The 20454-nt window shown below is 39.8% G+C and overlaps 1 protein-coding gene across 1 annotated transcript in view; it reads left to right on the top strand.

The window, feature by feature from the left end:
- The first annotated feature begins 1923 nt into the window (after nt 1-1923).
- LOC128703772 (uncharacterized) overlaps nt 1924-20454 on the top strand; it is a 767381-nt gene continuing 748850 nt past the window's right edge. The window contains exon 1 of the mRNA XM_070086895.1: nt 1924-2394. The gene's annotated coding sequence lies outside the window, so the exon portion shown is untranslated. The remainder of the gene's footprint in view (nt 2395-20454) is intronic.

The following is a 20454-nucleotide window of genomic DNA, read 5'->3' as shown; positions in this document are numbered from 1 at the left end:
ATCTCATCCCCTGCATGCATCAGCCTTACTAGAGATTTTAACAATGCAAAGAATTCGCAAGAGCAGGCGAAATATGCACAAACACTGATCGCTCGCAGAAGGTGACTCGAATCTACGAACCTTGGAACAAGGTACGCAGTGCTATACCATTCTCACCACACTGCACCAACACCTTGGCGCCTAGCTCAATGCTAGACGTTGATCCAAGGCAGCCAGCTTTCAGGGAGAAGGCTTACGGCTTTTCATCTCATCCAAGCATGCATCAGCCTTACTAGAGATTTTAACAATGCCAGGAATTCGCAAGAGCAGGCGAAATGTACACAAACACTGATCTCTGGCTGAAGGAGACTCGAAGCTACGAATCTTGGAACAAGGTATGCATTGCTGTACCATTCTCACCACACTGGACCAATACCTTGGCGACTAGGACATTGCTATGCGTTGATTAAAGGCAGCCATCTGTTAGGGAGAAGGCTTACAGCTTTTCATCTCATCCCCTGCATGCATCTGCCTTAATAGAAATTTTAACAATGCAAAGAATTCGCAAGAGCAGGCGAAATATGCACAAACACTGATCTCTGGCTGAAGAGACTTGAACCTACGAACCTTGGAACAAAGTGAGTAGTGCTATACCATTCTCACCACACTGGACCAATACCTTGGCGCCTAGGACAATGCTAGACGTTGATCCAAGGCAGCCAGCTCTCAGGGATAAGGCTTACAGCTTTTCGTCTCATCCCCTGCATGCATCAGCCTTACTAGAGATTTTAACAATGCAAGGAATTCGCAAGAGCAGGCGATATATACACAAACACTGATCTCTGGCTGAAGGAGACTCGAACCTACTAGTCTCCTTCAGCCAGAGATCAGTGTTTATATATATATATATATATATATATATATATATATATATATATATATATATATATATATATATATATATATATATATATATATATATATATATGAAAAACAACCACTCTGAAAGAATAGAGAAATTCCAAGCGCCTTCGTCACTACTCAGATTATCAAGTTCCTTGATAATGTGAGTAGTCACGAAAGCGCTTGGAATTTCTCTATTCTTTCGGAGTGGTTGTTTTGCATATTCTGAAATCACCTGTTTACTGTGATCTTATTGCATATATATATATATATATATATATATATATATATGTATATATATATATATGTATATATATATATATATATATATATATATATATATATATATATATATATATATATATATATATATATATGTATATATATATATATATATGTATATATGTATATATGTATATATATTTATGTATATGCATATAACACTGAAGGAGGGGTGTTAATGTTGCAGTTTTATAACTGCAGTGTAAATCACCCCTCTGATAGGACTGATGGAGTGAATGATGATGCAAGTTTTTCTTTCTCGGGCCGCCCTTTCTTGGTGAGAATCGGCAGATGCGTTAATAAAAAATACACACCCTCATACACACAGACACACAGACACAGACACACACACACACACACACACACACACACACACACATATATATATATATATATATATATATATATATATATATATATATATATATATATATATATATATATATATATATGTATGTATATGTATGTATATACAACCGCTTTTTTTAATTAAATCTTTTAGCTGGCATGGCGTCATTAGGTAGGAAGTAATTCTCATTACATTTGTGAGAGGTAGCGATTATCAGGTGACCTTCTTAGCGTGACCTTCCTCCTATTTGATCTTCTTGGGTGCGACCTGTTGCATGTTATCAAGAAACATAAAGGAGAAGTAGAATATAATATATACATATAAACGTTTCCAGTTGCCAGGATTTTTCTTCCAGGAAGATAATTTAACTCGGGAGGCTGAGGTGCCGGACCGCCAGTCTGTGCCAGGCAGTCGTGTTGGGTGCACGTAACGCTCCTGTCTTTTCCACGGTCCAAACTTTCATGTCGACTACATTGGTAGTTTCTCGCTAAGGTTTTTTTTTTTTTTTATAATTTCTGTGCCGTTCGTGTGGATTTTTCTCGAGCTAGCGTGTCCACATTTTGAGCCCTGATCTTAGACGCAGAGTTTTCTTAGCTGAGTTGTAACTGGTGTTGCCGAACCTAATCATTCGTAAGATGAAGTGAATTTATTCTAGCTCCTCTGTGAAAACATTACTGCAGTACAGGTGAAATATTCTGAGTAGTTGCCACGAGGTATTCAGTCCGGGTGTCAAAGACGACTAGACAGCCTTGAAGATCTCCACACGCCAAGTTTAGAAGAGAATAATAGGGCTGCCGGTATATTTTATTCGGTTGAGCAATCAAGAAGACGGCAAGAAGAACTCTGGCCACTCAGGAAGGAAGGTGGAGCCTCTCATTTAGGTAAGTTCGCCCTCGTCGTCTCGTCGTGGTTGGGGTTCCAGTCTTCCTCAGCGTTGATGAGGTTATTAATGGTGGAAGTTCTGGTGGCAGGAGTCGTGATGTGTGTGACAATACACGGGCAGGCGGCCCCCGCACACCCAGCTGCTGCAGCATCATCACCCACCACCACACTAATAACGAAACCAGCTGTGTCTAGACAGCAGCATTTAACAAACAAAATTCAAGTCAAAATCGAAAGAACTCGGGTTGAATTCCCGGACGTGCCTCGAATTATGGGCATGACTCCTCACAAATTTTGTTCTTTTCATTTTAGTCGACTACTGTGGGTGGAATCCACGGGTGGTAACAGTGTACCTTTTATTGGCCTTGACTTCGAATTGAGATGAAGAAGAGTAAGGTCTTAACCTGTAAATTAGACAGTGTTAATTGTACATGGTTTAAAGATTTTTATGAACAGAACGTCTATATGGGGTTAATAAACAAACTTTTGCCTGGACTAAAACGCAAAATCTCTAAAAACGCTACGCAAACATAACTAAAACCTCAAAATATTAAGGAAAACAAGTTTCCTACTTTTATTTTTAATCAAATTCGAAAAGTTCGTCAAAAACACTTAAAAGTGATTTAAAAAAGAGTTTGGATCAAGTGTTGGAGTCCAGGCGTCCATGTCAGGTCCCTTCAAGGGAAGTCAATTGGTTACGGTAAAGGACCCTTAATCATAGGAGCTGGAACTACTCTCTTTTACTGTGGCTAAAACCTGATAACCTCTTGTTATCCAGGCGTTGTGTGGCTCCTTAAATAAAGTGACACGAGTGACACTACCATTCTTACTACTACTACTACTACTACTACTGCTATTACTACTACTGCTAATAATAATAATAATAATAATAATAATAATAATAATAATAATAATAATAATAATAATAATAATAATAACAATAATAACGACAATGATAATAATGACAAAAAAAAATAATAACGACAATGATAATGATGACAATAAAAATAATAATAATAATAATAATAATAATAATAGTAATAATAATAATAATAATAATAATAATAATAATAATAATAATAATAATAATAATAATCATTATCATCATTTTTATTTTAGCCTGTGGTACATTCCAGTGGCCATTTTCGAGAGGCTTGCTACTCTCACAGCCCGGCCTGGGGCCAGGATTTTTCTGGTGCTTGCCTTGAAGGTTTCTTCACTCATTCTTGTAGTATTTTCTGATACTTGCTGCTGAATAATCTGAGACCACTAATACAGTGTTCTCTTACTGTTACCACCGCATCCTCGCATTTCATTGGGTTAATTTTACATTTCCTCCTACATCTCTCCAGTACGTTGTTGTTGTTTTTGTGGTGTGGGTTTGAAAACTAAGCCCTCTAGTATCTGCTATATGTATATTATCATGTATTTGTTCTCCTCAGGAATTTTATGTGTTCATAGTAGTTTAAATGCTTCATTGGCTCTATGCAGGCAGTGAATTCTTTGTGTATCTGTTCTGGCTCTAATGTCTCTTATCTTCTGAATGGAGCCATCAACGCCGAATAGCACTCTAAGCAAAAGAGGAAAAACTGGTTTTAATAGCATCAACAATGACAGTATTTATTTTATTTTGAAAGTTCTCATTGTCCATTCCAATATTCTTCTAGCTTTTGCAAAATTTTCTTTATTGTGTTCTCTAAATGATAGATCAGGTGACACTATTACGTCCAGATCTTTCACATGGTCCTGTCGTTGTAATAATAATAATAATAATAATAATAATAATAATAATAATAATAATAATAATAATAATAATAATAATAATAATAATAATAATAATAATGTAATAATGTTCAATAGTTATATTTCGCTCACAGTGTTCGCCTCCAGGGCGGTACATATGTTATCGTATTCAGAGGGAAATGTTATATCTGCTATTACGTATAACGGCAGATGTTATTATGAACACTTGATAAACGGTAAAGTGGTAAATATTAACACTAAAAAAATAGCTATTGGTCAAAATAAACTTTCATAACAGCATTTACTGCCAAGTATAACTCTAGAACGCCTCCTGTTTCCTGTTACTTACCTGTATATGCTTACGGGGATTTGCATCCCTTGGAGGGGTCGCAGACCGAGCCTCACGCACACACACCAATGGCTGATTAAAGATCATGGCTCCGTTATGCCTTTTGAGTTATCTTAGTGTGTTTACTGAACAATTTTTCACTAGGGGGATTTTTTACCGTGTTCCACGTCTCTTCCTCTCGCAAAAGCAAATATATGAATATACAGTGTCGACAAGCTGATGAATGGGACTGAACACCTTCAGTCAAGGTTAAAGGACTGAACACCGTCAGCCTTCTATTAGTGTTAAGTGACTGAACAACTTCAGTCAAAATTAGAAACTGAACACCTTCGGTCAAGGCTAAGAGACTGAACACCCTCTATCAAGGCTAAAGAAATGAACACCTTAAACATCATCACTCCACTTCTTCCACTGTCTCCAGTATAAAAGTCGCCTCTACATTCAAACTAGCAATCACGCTGCGCATGTGGCTAATAATCTAATTCATCACTTGTTTCAGTGAGCAGATTTGGAACTCGAGTTTCCAGGACCTTCCAAATGTAAATTATGACATACTTGTCATCAATGGTCCAGGGAGTACAGTATGAGGGATTTTAGACATTCCTAAATTTATTCAGATACTTGACTAAATTGATAAGAACAGTGAAAGTTAGAAGAGGTGTTTAGTGGTAATATGACAGTCATTATATGTAAGAGCCTTCCAGAGCATCATCATTACTTGACAACTCTAATATTTAAGACTTATTTTTTTATCCAGCCTCCTCTTCCTCTCCTTACTCCTCCTGCTTCTTCTCCTCCATCGTCTTCTTTTTCTTCTTTTTCCTCTTCTTTTCCTTTTACTTTTTAATAATATTAATGCTAATAATAATAATAATAATAATAATAATAATAATAATAATAATAATAATAATAATAATAATAATAATAATAATAATAATAATAATAATAATAATAATAATAATAAATAATAATAATAATAATAATAATAATAATAATAATAATAATATTATTATTATTATTATTATTATTATTATTATTATTATTATTTCATATCACTAATATCTGCAGGATATTTTCCAAGTGTGCTTCTAAGTGGTTTCGTACGTTCATCTCTTGTTAAGTGGCTCAGAGAGACAGGTTATCACAGAAACCTACATCAAGTCTAAACAGCCGAAAACCTGTCGCCTCTCTTATATACAAATTAGCAGATGCGACTTCCGCAGCATAATAATCAATTGGTGAATATCAAGCACAGCTTTCAGAACTACATAAAGAAGACTCCAAACATTATCTTGCTCCCTGATTTTATTTTGCATAAAATTTCATTAAATAGTTTGAATAGTTGTCAACAATTTTCTTTATAAACTTTACGATTTATTCTTACAAAACAGCAAGTACCAGACCCAACAATAAGGGAAAGAACCATTGGCTATATTTACAAAAAAAAAAATATATATATATATTGAACATGACCTGTTAAACCCACAACCTAATTTGTGACCTGGTGAGTCGAGACACAAAACCAGTGCATCCCAATACAAACCAATTTGAAGGAGACTATAAAAGTTATATCAACACCAGACATGTTACCTGGGAACTAAAAAGTCATTGTCTGACTAGACACGTCAGGATGAAAATTTTTGTAATACTAAAGGTTTATATATTATTGCCTCGACAACATGAATAGAGTGGCATTATTAAGCCTGTAAAAACACCTCTTTATGGACTAAATGAAGTAGATAAAATGCGAGAATAATGATCTTTTCTTCACAAATGGACACAATTAATTACGAAACGACCAAAATGCTCTTCACTTTTCCTAGAATGAAAAAAAGGAGCAATTTTGAGAAAAAAATCTAGTATAGAATTAAAACTGACACTAGCATGTAAAAATCTTTGATGCAAAGAAATTTAAAGAAACAATGAATTGTCGTAATTGCCTTTAAGTAGCTGACAAATTTACAACAGTGATAACAAAGTAATGAGGGAAATAATGATGAGAAATGATGATTTGTTGTTCTGTCAGTAATGATGACAGATAATGACTGATTGTTCAGTTAATAATGACGGATAACTGGTTGTTCAGTCACTATTGATGACAGAGGATAACTGGTTGTTCAGTCACTATTGATGACAGATGATAACTGGTTGTTCAGTCACTATTGATGACAGATGATAACTGGTTGTTCAGTCACTATTGATGACAGATGATAACTGGTTGTTCAGTCACTATTGATGACAGATGATAACTGGTTGTTCAGTCACTATTGATGACAGATGATAACTGGTTGTTCAGTCACTATTGATGACAGATGATAACTGGTTGTTCAGTCACTATTGATGACAGATGATAACTGGTTGTTCAGTCACTATTGATGACAGATGATAACTGGTTGTTCAGTCACTATTGATGACAGATGATAACTGGTTGTTCAGTCACTCTTGATGACAGATGATAACTGGTTGTTCAGTCACTATTGATGACAGATGATAACTGGTTGTTCAGTCACTATTGATGACAGATGATAACTGGTTGTTCAGTAATAATGACAGATGATAACTGGTTGTTCAGTAATAATGACAGATGATAACTGGATGTTCAGTAATAATAACATGATAACTGGTTGTTCATTTAATAATGACGGGCGATAACTAGTTGTTGAGTTAATGACTGATGATAACTGGTTGTTCAGTCAGTAAAGATGACTTGAGTGTTAAGTCAATAATTATGATAAATGATAATTGGTTGTTCGATCAATAATGATAGATGATAACTGGTTTTTCAGTCAGTAATGATGGCAGATGATAACAAGCTCTTCAGTTAGTAATGATGACAGATAATGACTGGATGTTCAGTCAGTAATGATGGCAGATAATGACTGAGTTTTCGGTCAGGCATAGATATGAACACCAATACAATTGACCAATAATGGGAATTACCAGCCATAGATATGACCAGCAATAAGAATGACCAACCATACCACCGACCATCTACAGGAATTACCAGTAACAGGAACGACCCACTACAGGAATGTTGACGGACGTGATGTCACACTACGTCCACACTTCGAATGTCAAATAATATTCGTCAAGAATTTACAATAAAATTAATGCCAGTTCATTCTTCCTCTTGAAGGAAGGTGCCTTGATGATGGCAAAGACTCTTGATCAAGATACTTGCAACTGTTCTTTCTCTCCCCTCATTAACATGATAATAATAATAATAATTATAATAATAATAATAAGAAGAAGAAGAAGAAGAATAAGAATAATATCACACTCAACAATCACTAACATCACAGTAAACAAGCACTAACATCACAGTCAACAAGCACTAACATCACGGTCAACAAGCACTAACATCACAGTCAACAAGCACTAACATCACGGTCAACAAGCACTAACATCACAGTCAACAAGCACTAACATCACGGTCAACAAGCACTAACATCACAGTCAACAAGCACTAACATCACAGCCAACAAGCACTAACATCACAGTCTACAAGCACTAACATCACAGTAAACAAGCACTAACTACACAGATAACAATCACTAACATCACAGTAAACAAGCACTAACATCACAGTCAACAAGCACTAACATCACGGTCAACAAGCACTAACATCACAGACAACAAGCACTAACATCACAGATAACAATCACTAACATCACAGTCAACAATCACTAACATCACAGTCAACAAGCACTAACATCACAGTCAACAAGCACTAACATCACAGCCAACAAGCACTAACATCACAGATAACAATCACTAACATCACAGTCAACAAGCACTAACATCACAGTCAACAAGCACTAACATCAAGGTCAACAAGCACTAACATCACGGTCAACAAGCACTAACATCACAGACAACAAGCACTAACATCACAATCTACAAGCACTAACATCACAGTCAACAAGCACTAACATCACAGTCAACAAGCACTAACATCACGGTCAACAAGCACTAACATCACGGTCAACAAGCACTAACATCACAGTCAACAAGCACTAACATCACAGACAACAAGCACTAACATCACGGTCAACAAGCACTAACATCACGGTCAACAAGCACTAACATCACAGTCAACAAGCACTAACATCACAGACAACAAGCACTAACATCACGGTCAACAAGCACTAACATCACAGTCAACAAGCACTAACATCACGGTCAACAAGCACTAACATCACGGTCAACAAGCACTAACATCACAGTCTACAAGCACTAACATCACAGACAACAAGCACTAACATCACAGTAAACAAGCACTAACATCACAGACAACAAGCACTAACATCACAGTCAACAAGCACTAACATCACAGTAAACAAGCACTAACATCACAGACAACAAGCACTAACATCACAGATAACAATCACTAACATCACAGTCAACAATCACTAACATCACAGTCAACAAGCACTAACATCACAGTCAACAAGCACTAACATCACAGTCAACAAGCACTAACATCACAGTAAACAAGCACTAACATCACAGACAACAAGCACTAACATCACAGATAACAATCACTAACATCACAGTCAACAATCACTAACATCACAGTCAACAAACACTAACATCACAGTAAACAAGCACTAACATCACAGCCAACAAGCACTAACATCACAGACAACAAGCACTAACATCACAGATAACAATCACTAACATCACAGTCAACAAGCACTAACGTCCCAGACAATAAGCACTAACATAACAGACAACAAGCACTAACATCCCAGACAACAAGCACTAACATCACAGATAACAATCACTAACATCACAGATAATAATCACTAACATCCCAGACAAAAAGCACTAACATCACAGATAACAAGCACTAACATCACAGATAACAAACACTAACATCCCAGACAACAAGCACTAACATCACAGATAACTAGCATAACCTCCCAGACAACAAGCACTAACATCACAGACAACAATCACTAACATCACAGATAACAAGCACTAACATCACAGACAACAAGCACTAACATCACAGATAACAAATACTAATATCCCAGACAACAAGCACTAACATCACAGATAAAATGTTTCGTTGTTGTTAAACATTAGTAAAGATAGTGTAACTTTAAATATGTTAGGTACAAGTGTTTTTGAAGACAGAAGCTACGAGGATACCGACATTATGAATGAAAGAACACAAGTGTATACAGGTGGGAGATCTTCATTGGATACGTTACGGCTCTGCGAGCTTGATCTCTCCAAATGATGCAAGAGAAAGAGAATACAGTTGTTACAGTAGAGAAAGCATGTCACTGGTGAAGATCAGGTGGAGGCGTCAGGTTATTATCAGATAGCCAGCACGTTCTTCTGTGGTGTTGGTGGTAACAATTAAAGATGCTTCAAAACACTGGTGCCTCTCAATATATCATTGATCACTCAAGGTAGCATTGTAGATCACTTTTACTTTGCTCCAGGGCATGAAATGACCCTCTTTAACTTCGCGCAAGACAAATTCATTGATAGTTTGTCTTAGTTTCAAGTATTTTTGTGCTCTAGATCTCATGTGTTCTAGATCCCATGTGTTCTAGATCTCATGTGTTATAGATCTCATGTGTAGATGCTTCTGCACTCTCTCCGCAAGGTGTAATGTACACACCTGCTTCACTGTTGGGTTCGTCATAAGGCTCTTTCTGGTGAGATCTCTGATGGAAGACGTGGTCATGGTAGTTAAGCAGAGGCTGCTACTTGGAAGGGCCTGTGTGGTGGCGTTGGCCATTATTTCTGCAAGTAGAATAAAGAATCTGTGTTTCTTGGTAGTGGCGTTGCTGACTGAGTTTAGCAGATTCACAGATCTGCATCTGCTATCTTATGTAAAGTAGGGAAGACGTAAGTCTGTGAAGGCATGGGTGATGCACTGGCATTTTTATAAAAAAAAATGACCACGTCTCTTTTGGTGAGTGTCATGGTGTGAGCAGAAATGAGTAAGAGATTTGTATTTGTGGACCTTCAGGTGACTCTGACAGAAAATGTCTTTATCGGGTGACATCAAGAAGCTAGAGTTTGCCTTCCTTTTCTAGCTGAAGAGGGAATTTAATTGTAGGTTCGACGTAGTTGATCTTATGAAGAAAATCTTGAATGTTGAGTCTTTTGGGACATATGACCAGAATGTCATCGACATATCTGAACCTTGCAACTGGAGCAGGAATGATATTGCTAAAACTTTGTCCCTTAAGTTTTCCATAAAAAAAAATTGTTGGCTAGGACTGCGCATGGATGACTTCTAATAGCTAAACCAAAATGCTGTTTGAAAAAACTGGTTTCCATATCTGAAGTGGAAAATCACTCGGAATTACTAGTGATATGAGCAAATTCGCCGATGACACAAAGATAGGTAGGATAATTGATTCAAACGTAGATGTTATGGAACTTCAGGAGGATTTAAACAAACTCTATTCTTGGTCAGAAAAGTGGCAGATGCAGTTCAATGTAGATAAATGCAAGGTTCTGAAGCTTGGGAGTGCCCATAACCCTAGTACTTATAAGTTAAATGATGTAGAACTTAGCCATACAGATTGCGAAAAGGACTTGGGGGTTATGGTGAGCAGCAACCTTAAACCAAGACAGCAATGCCTAAGCGTACGTAATTAGGCAAATAGATTACTGGGATTTATATCAAGAAGTGTAAGCAACAGAAGTCCAGAGGTCATACTGCAGCTTTATACATCATTAGTAAGGCCTCACCTAGATTATGCAGCTCAGTTCTGGTCTCCATATTACAGAATGGACATAAATTCGTTAGAAAACATTCAGCGTAGGATAACTAAATTAATACATAGCATTAGAAATCTTCCTTATGAAGAAAGATTGAAGACTCTTAAGTTACATTCACTTGTTAGACGAAGAATAAGGGGAGACCTGATCGAAGTGTATAAGTGGAAGATAGGTATTAATAAAGGGGATATTAATAATGTCTTGAGGATGTCTCTCCAAGAGAGAACCCGCAGTAATGGATTTAAATTAGATAAGTTTATATTTAGAAAGGACATAGGAAAGTATTGGTTTGGAAATAGGGTAGTAGATGAGTGGAACAGTCTACCTAGTTGGGTTATTGAGGCTGGGACTTTGGGTAGTTTCAAATTTAGGTTGGATAAGTACATGAGTGGGAGGGGTTGGATTTGAGTGGGACTTTCACATCAGAGCTTATTTCTTGGGTAGCATTGAAAATTGGGTTGGGCAAATATTTTGTTAGTGGGATCAATTGTAAAGGACCTGCCTAGTATTGGCCAACAGGCCTCCTGCAGTGTTCCTCCTTTCTTATGTTCTTATGTTCTTATAACTAGCACTAACCTCCCAGACAACAAGCACTAACATCACAGACAACAAGCACTAACATCACAGATAACAAGCACTAACATCATAGATAACAAGCACTAACATCACAGATAACAAATACTAATATCCCAGACAACAAGCACTAACATTACAGACAACAAGCACTAACATCACAGATAACAATCACTAACTTCACAGTCAACAAGCACTAACATCCCAGACAACAAACATTAACATCACAGATAACAAGCACTAACATCACAGGCTTCAAGCACTAATATCACAGTTAACAAGCACTAACATCCCAGGCAACAAGCACTAACCTCACAGACAACAAGCACTAACATCACAGATAACAAGCACTAACATCACAGATAACAAACACTAACCTCCCAGACAACAAGCACTAACATCACAGACAACAAGCAATAACATCACAGATAACTAGCACAAACCTCCCAGACAACAAGCACTAACATCACAGACAACAAGCACTAACATCACAGATAACAAGCACTAACATCATAGATAACAAGCACTAACATCACAGCCAACAAGCACTAACATCACAGATAACAATCACTAACATCACAGTCAACAAGCACTAACATCACAGTCAACAAGCACTAACATCACAGATAACAAGCACTAACATCACAGTCAACAAGCACTAACATCACAGACAACAAGCACTAACATCACAGTCAACAAGCACTAACATCACAGATAACAAGCACTAACATCACAGACAACAAGCACTAACATCACAGTCAACAAGCACTAACATCACAGTCAACAAGCACTAACATCACAATCAGCAAGCACTAACATCACAGTCAACAAGGACTAACATCACAGTCAACAAGCACTAACATCACAGACAACAAGCACTAACATCACAGATAACAATCACTAACATCACAGTCAACAATCACTAACATCACAGTCAACAAACACTAACATCACAGTAAACAAGCACTAACATCACAGCCAACAAGCACTAACATCACAGTCAACAAGCACTAACATCACAGATAACAATCACTAACATCACAGACAACAAGCACTAACATCACAGATAACAATCACTAACATCACAGTCAACAAGCACTAAAGTCCCAGACAACAAGCACTAACATCACAGACAACAAGCACTAACATCACAGACAACAAGCACTAACATCACAGATAACAATCACTAACATCACAGATAATAATCACTAACATCCCAGACAAAAAGCACTAACATCACAGATAACAAGCACTAACATCACAAACAATAAGCACTAACATCACAAACAATAAGCACTAACATCACAGATAACAAGCACTAACATCACAGATAACAAGCACTAACATCCCAGACAACAAGCACTAACATCACAGATAACTAGCATAACCTCCCAGACAACAAGCACTAACATCACAGACAACAATCACTAACATCACAGACAACAAGCACTAACATCACAGACAACAATCACTAACATCACAGATAACAAGCACTAACATCACAGACAACAAGCACTAACATCACAGATAACAAATACTAATATCCCAGACAACAAGCACTAACATCACAGATAACTAGCACTAACCTCCCAGACAACAAGCACTAACATCACAGACAACAAGCACTAACATCACAGATAACAAGCACTAACATCATAGATAACAAGCACTAACATCACAGATAACAAATACTAATATCCCAGACAACAAGCACTAACATTACAGACAACAAGCACTAACATCACAGATAACAATCCCTAACATCACAGCCAACAAGCACTAACTTCCCAGACAACAAACATTAACATCACAGATAACAAGCACTAACATCACAGACTTCAAGCACTAACATCACAGTTAACAAGCACTAACATCCCAGGCAACAAGCACTAACATCACAGATAACAAGCACTAACATCACAGATAACAAGCACTAACATCACAGATAACAAGCACTAACCTCCCAGACAACAAGCACTAACATCACAGACAACAAGCACTAACATCACAGATAACTAGCACTAACCTCCCAGACAACAAGCACTAACATCACAGATAACAAATACTAATATCCCAGACAACAAGCACTAACATCACAGATAACTAGCACTAACCTCCCAGACAACAAGCACTAACATCACAGACAACAAGCACTAACATCACAGATAACTAGCACTAACCTCCCAGACAACAAGCACTAAAATCACAGACAACAAGCACTAACATCACAGATAACAAGCACTAACATCATAGATAACAAGCACTAACATCACAGCCAACAAGCACTAACATCCCAGACAACAAACATTAACATCACACATAACAAGCACTAACATCACAGACTTCAAGCACTAACATTAAAGTCAACAAGCACTAACATCACAGTCAACAAGCACTAACATCACAGTCAACAAGCACTAACATCACAGTCAACAAGCACTAACATCACAGTAAACAAGCACTAACATCACAGTCAACAAGCACTAACATCACAGATAACAAGCACTAGCATCCCACGCAACAACCACTAACATCACAGTCAACAAGGACTAACATCACAGTCAACAAGCACTAACATCACAGACAACAAGCACTAACGTCACAGATAACATGCACTAACATCCCAGACAACAATCACTAACATTTCAGACAGCAAGAACTAACATCTCAGATAACAAGCACTAACTTCACGAACAATAAGCACTAACATCACAGATAACAAGCACTAACATCACAGATAACAAGCACTAACATCCCAGACAACAAACATTAACATCACAGATAACAAGCACTAACATCACAGACAACAAACACTAACATCACAGACAACAAGCACTAACATCATAGATAACAAGGACTAACATCACAGATAACGAGCACTAACATCCCAGACAACAAGCACTAACATCACAGTCAACAAGTGCTAACGTCTCAGTCAACAAACACTGATATCAAACATCAACGAGAACTACGATTAACGTCCCACATCAAACACAGACAGCTGGCACTAACATCACAGTTAAGTAACGTCATACATGAAACACAGACAGCTGGCACTAACATTACAGTCAACTAACAACATACATCAAACACAGACAGCTGGCACTAACATCACAGACAACTAGCAACATACATCAAACACAGATAGCTGGCACTAACATCACAGACAACTAGCAACATACATCAAACACAGACAGATGGCACTAACATCACAGACAACTAGCAACATACATCAAACATAGACAGCTGGCACTAACATCACAGACAAGTAGCAACATACATCAAACACAGACAGCTGGTACTAACATCACAGAGAACTAGCAACATACATCAAACACAGACAGCTGGCACTAACATCACACACAACTACTGTCATGGCTCTCCAACATAATAACGAATCCAATTTAATATTTTAATCACTGTATGACCCTTACGAGTTTAAGTTCTCTCATGAATATAATAATATTAATGTTCCGCCAAAATTTACATAGATTTTCGAGCGTGTTCATTGTGTAAGAGTTGACACTGTGTGAACAAAATGAATAACTGGAAAAGTGGGCAGTTGGATCGTCAGCTTCGTCAATAAGAAATTGGACGGAGTGAGCATCAGTCATTGAATAGATGTGTCTTCATACAGCTTCCCTTGTGTCACCTCTCTCACTGACGACACTAGAGGGTGTGTGAGGGCAGGAGTGATTGATATCACACCCAATCATCAAACTCATGTCATCAATAACATCAAGCTAATGCCATGATAACCATCGACCTATTGCCCTCATAACCACAAGGCTAATGTCATCAAAACCATCATCATGATGTCATGAGCATCATCAAGCTGGTGTCATCCCAGCCATCAAGCTGATGTCACGACAACTATCAAGCTGATGTCATGACTACTATCAAGCTGATGTCATGACAACTATCAAGTTGATGTCATGATAACTATCAAGCTGATGTCATGACAACTATGGGGCTGATGTCACGACAACTATCAAGCTGATGTCATGACAGTCATCAAGCTGATGTCATGACAACTATCAAGCTGATGTCTTCATAGTCATGCTGTTGGCTTACAACAACGTCATATAGAACTCTGTTAATTTTCTGCTTCTCCTTTGTAAATAAACGGAAAAGTTCAGCAAGGACTATGGGTTCAGCGCACCATGGGTAAGCAAGCAAGCGTCTATAGAGTCTGAAAAGAGTTGTCATCACAACTATTATCGTCGGTAAATATGTAGAGCTGCATAATGTGCAGAGAACATTCACTACATGTATCCATTCAGGTCAATACATAAACTATTGGAAACGCCTAAAATCCCATAAATTGTGCTCCCTGGTGCGCAAGCGAGAAGGCTGTATAATATTTTACAACTGCAAAATACTAGAGGGACTGGGTCCAGATCTTCTCACACTGATATAATTACTTTCGTAAACGAGAGTACGCATATTCATGAACACTCACTAAACTAGTAAGTGTAATACTCTTCCTGGATAATTGGTGGAGTAAGGAAGAAGGGGAGTATAATAAGGTCTGATCCGAGTAAAGGAAGGTTAGGCTATGTAAGATTTGTTGGGAAACGGGATATGTTTCCTGGCTCTGGTCTTAGTCATATGATGACCTGCCACTGAAGCGAGCAATCCCAGTTTATCGGATCAAGAGACCTTGAGAAAGGCGAGAACGGCAGTAAGTTTAATGCCTCCAGGTTTTTCAATGTCACTCCTTTATATATAAAGTAAATTGCCAGGAGACCGTGAATTGCCTTCAAGAGGGATGTTGTCATGTACTTGGAGGTCATTCCATGATGATTCAGACTGTGGCTTCACGGCGGACTGCGAGCTGCAAACTCCAATAGTCTATCTGATCAAGCTGTCACCCCGAAGCCTGGTCAAAGACCGTGCCCAAGGTAATTGATATCGAGAAACACATTAATGTAAATAGCTGTTTACTAGATCCTCCACTTCTTAATACTGTCTGTCTACTTGTCCACACGTTTACTCTCTATAAGTCTGCCCCGTCTACATGTCTACCTATCTACATGTCTCCCCGTCTACATGTCTACCTATCTACATGTCTCCCCGTCTTCATGTCTACCTATCTACATGTCTCCCCGTCTTCATGTCTACCTATCTACATGTCTCCCCGTCTTCATGTCTACCTATCTACATGTCTCCCCGTCTTCATGTCTACCTATCTACATGTCTCCCCGTCTTCATGTCTACCTGTTCTTAAAGTTTTGCTCCAAACTGCGCAAGTCCTCCGTAATTAAAACATGTGCAGACCTACTTGCAGTTCTTCAGCCAAACCTGCAGTGATTGAGTAACAAATTTGGTCACTTATCTGTATGACACTAAGGGTCACTGTTGCTCACGAAAAATAAATCGAAACGGGTATAAAATTGGAAGCTAATCCAAAAAGTCCTAAGTAATTAGGATGACAAATGTACAATAAAATTTCTATAAGAAGAAAGACGTATTAAGTGTTAGTACAAATGACCACTAGGTAAAACAAGTGTGATGATGGTATGTCAGGAATTTAGAACTTGAAAGGAAAATGGGTGGCAGTATGTCAGCACTTTCCGGAGTGCTGGTTGCCACAGTCCCACCCATTTCAGCTCGCGGTGGAATTCCATGTACGTTTGAGTGGAGACCAGCACCAGGCTTTGAAGCCTGGTGCAGCTCAGAAATAACCTAGCTTTAGCGTCTCTCCATGCACCAGCGGACATGCTTCCTTTTATGCGTAGAACCAAAACATTTACACTTTCTGCAAACCTCGCTCTTTGTATGAGCTTCTTGACGAAAGGTGAAGCCACGATGAGGTTCATCATAACTTCTGGAAACAGAGTTTTTAAAAAGTTACAGATGTGTTAGAGACTGACGATGTGGTTTGTCAAAAAATATGCTTAATATATGTTATAAACCTGGGGTAAAGATCTACATTCACTGGTTTCGCAAGGCAACACTATAGTACAAGTCATAAAGAAAGAAGAAAACGTACGACATCCCCACTTTGGGGCGTCAATGCCGGGTCATCTCAGGGACAAGACTCAGGGCGGGACAATACAGGCGAACCACGTCAAACTCGATTCACTGCTAACAATTCTGAGTGAAGGTCTGGCTGGTTTCCCAGCGGACGCAAAATCGAGCCTTCACAATTCCATATGAAGAATGATCCATACGGGTTTAGCACCTCAGGAAAAGACACAGAGTGCGGTTTCCCCGTCTAAAATCAGCTAGCTCGAATGAATAATTTCTTTGCCTTGGTTTTTGTGCACTCACTGAGAGCTGACAAGAGCTTGAAATTTCCTGAGTAAAGGTTGTCTAGCACTGTGCTGAGGTTACCAAGCAGTGTGCTAAGGTTTTCTAGCAGTGTGCAGACTCAGCACACTGCTAGAGAACCTCAGCACACTGCTGGGGTTGTCAGCCAGAGTGGTGAGGTTGTCAGGCAGTGTGTTGAGGTTGGCAAGCAGTGTGCTGAAGTTGTCAGGCAGTGTGTTGTGGTTGTCAGGCAGTGTGCTGAGGTTGTCAGGCAGTGTGTTGTGGTTGTCAGGCAGTGTGCTGAAGTTGTCAGGCAGTGTGTTGTGGTTGTCAGGCAGTGTGCTGAGGTTGTCAGGCAGTGTGCTGAGGCTGAGGTTGTCAGGCAGTGTGCTGAGGCTGAGGTTGTCAGGCAGTGTGCTGAGGTTGTCAGGCAGTGTGCTGAGGTTGTCAGTCAGTGTGTTGTGGTTGTCAGGCAGTGTGTTGTGGTTGTCAGGCAGTGTGTTGTGGTTGTCAGGCAGTGTGTTGTGGTTGCCAGGCAGTGTGTTGTGGTTGTCAGGCAGTGTGCTGAGGTTGTTAAGCAGAAGGCGGAGGATGTCCGGCAGTGTGCTGAGGTTGTCAGGCAGTGTGTTGAGGTTGTCAGGCAGTGTGTTGAAGTTGCCAAGAAATTTACAGGGTTTGTCAGGCAGTGTGCTGACGTTGTCAGCCAGAGTGCTGGGGTTGTCAGGCAGTGTGTTGAGGTCGTCAGGCAGTCTGTTGTGGTTGTCAGGCAGTGTGCTGAGGCTGAGGTTGTCAGGCAGTGTGCTGAGGTTGTCAGGCAGTGTGCTGAGGTTGTCAGGCAGTGTGCTGAGGCTGAGGTTGTCAGGCAGTGTGCTGAGGTTGTCAGGCAGTGTGCTGAGGTTGTCAGGCAGTGTGCTGAGGTTGTCAGGCTGTGTGTTGTGGTTGTCAGGCAGTGTGTTGTGGTTGTCAGTCAGTGTGTTGTGGTTGTCAGGCAGTGTGTTGTGGTTGTTAGGCAGTGTGTTGTGGTTGTCAGGCAGTGTGTTGTGGTTGTCAGGCAGTGTGTTGTGGTTGTCAGGCAATGTGTTGTGGTTGTCAGGCAGTGTGCTGAGGTTGTTAAGCAGTGTGTTGAGGTTGTCAGGCAGTGTGCTGAGGGTGTCAGGCAGTGTGTTGAAGTTGTCAAGAAATTTACAGGGTTTGTCAGGCAGTGTGCTGACGTTGTCAGCCAGAGTGCTGGGGTTGTCAGGCAGTGTGTTGAGGTTGTTCATCAGAGTGCTGAGGTTTTCAGGCATTGTGCTGAGGTTGTCAGGCAGTGTGCTGAGGTTGTCAGGCAGTGTGCTGAGGTTACCAAGAAGTGTGCTGAGTTTGTCAAGCAGTGTGCTGAGGTTCTCAGGCAGTGTGCTGACGTTGTCAAGCCGTGTATTGAGGTTGTTAGTCAGTGTACTTAGCTTGTCAGGCAGTGAGCTGAGGTTGTCAGCCAGTGTGCTGAGTTTGTCAAGCAGTGTGCTGAGGGTTTGAAGCAGTGTGTTGAGGTTGTCAGACAGTGTGCTGAAGTTGTCAGGCAGTGAGCTGAGGTTGTCAGGCAGTGTGCTGAGTTTGTCAAGCAGTGTGCTGAGGGTTTGAAGCAGTGTGTTGTGGTTGTCAGGCAGTGTGCTGAGGTTGTCAGGCTGTGTGTTGAGGTTGTTAGTGTGCTGAGGTTGTCAGGCAGTGTGCTGAGGTTGTCAGGCAGTGTGCTGAGGTTGTCAGGCAGTGTGCTGAGGTTGTCAGGCAGTGTGCTGAGGTTGTCAGGCAGTGTGCTGAGGTTGTCAGGCAGTGTGCTGAGGCTGAGGTTGTCAGGCAGTGTGCTGAGGTTGTCAGGCAGTGTGCTGAGGTTGTCAGGCTGTGTGTTGTGGTTGTCAGGCAGTGTGCTGAGGTTGTCAGGCAGTGTGCTGAGGTTGTCAGGCAGTGTGCTGACGTTGTCAGACAGTGTGCTGAGGTTGTCAGGCAGTGTGCTGAGGTTGTCAGGCAGTGTGCTGAGGTTGTCAGGCAGTGTGCTGAGGTTGTCAGACAGTGTGCTGAGGTTGTCAGGCAGTGTGCTCAGGTTGTCAGGCAGTGTGCTGAGGTTGTCAGACAGTGTGCTGAGGTTGTCAGGCAGTGTGCTCAGGTTGTCAGGCAGTGTGCTGAGGTTGTCAGGCAGTGTGCTGACGTTGTCAGACAGTGTGCTGAGGTTGTCAGGCAGTGTGCTGAGGTTGTCAGGCAGTGTGCTGAGGTTGTCAGGCACTGTGCTGAGGTTGTCAGACAGTGTGCTGAGGTTGTCAGGCAGTGTGCTGAGGTTGTCAGGCAGTGTGCTGAGGTTGTCAGGCACTGTGCTGAGGTTGTCAGGCAGTGTGCTGAGGTTGTCAGGCAGTGTGCT

The sequence above is a fragment of the Cherax quadricarinatus genome, chromosome 20 (assembly GCF_038502225.1).
Source record: "Cherax quadricarinatus isolate ZL_2023a chromosome 20, ASM3850222v1, whole genome shotgun sequence".
Lineage (NCBI taxonomy): Eukaryota > Metazoa > Arthropoda > Malacostraca > Decapoda > Parastacidae > Cherax > Cherax quadricarinatus.
This window is presented reverse-complemented; position numbering and strand designations above follow the sequence as displayed.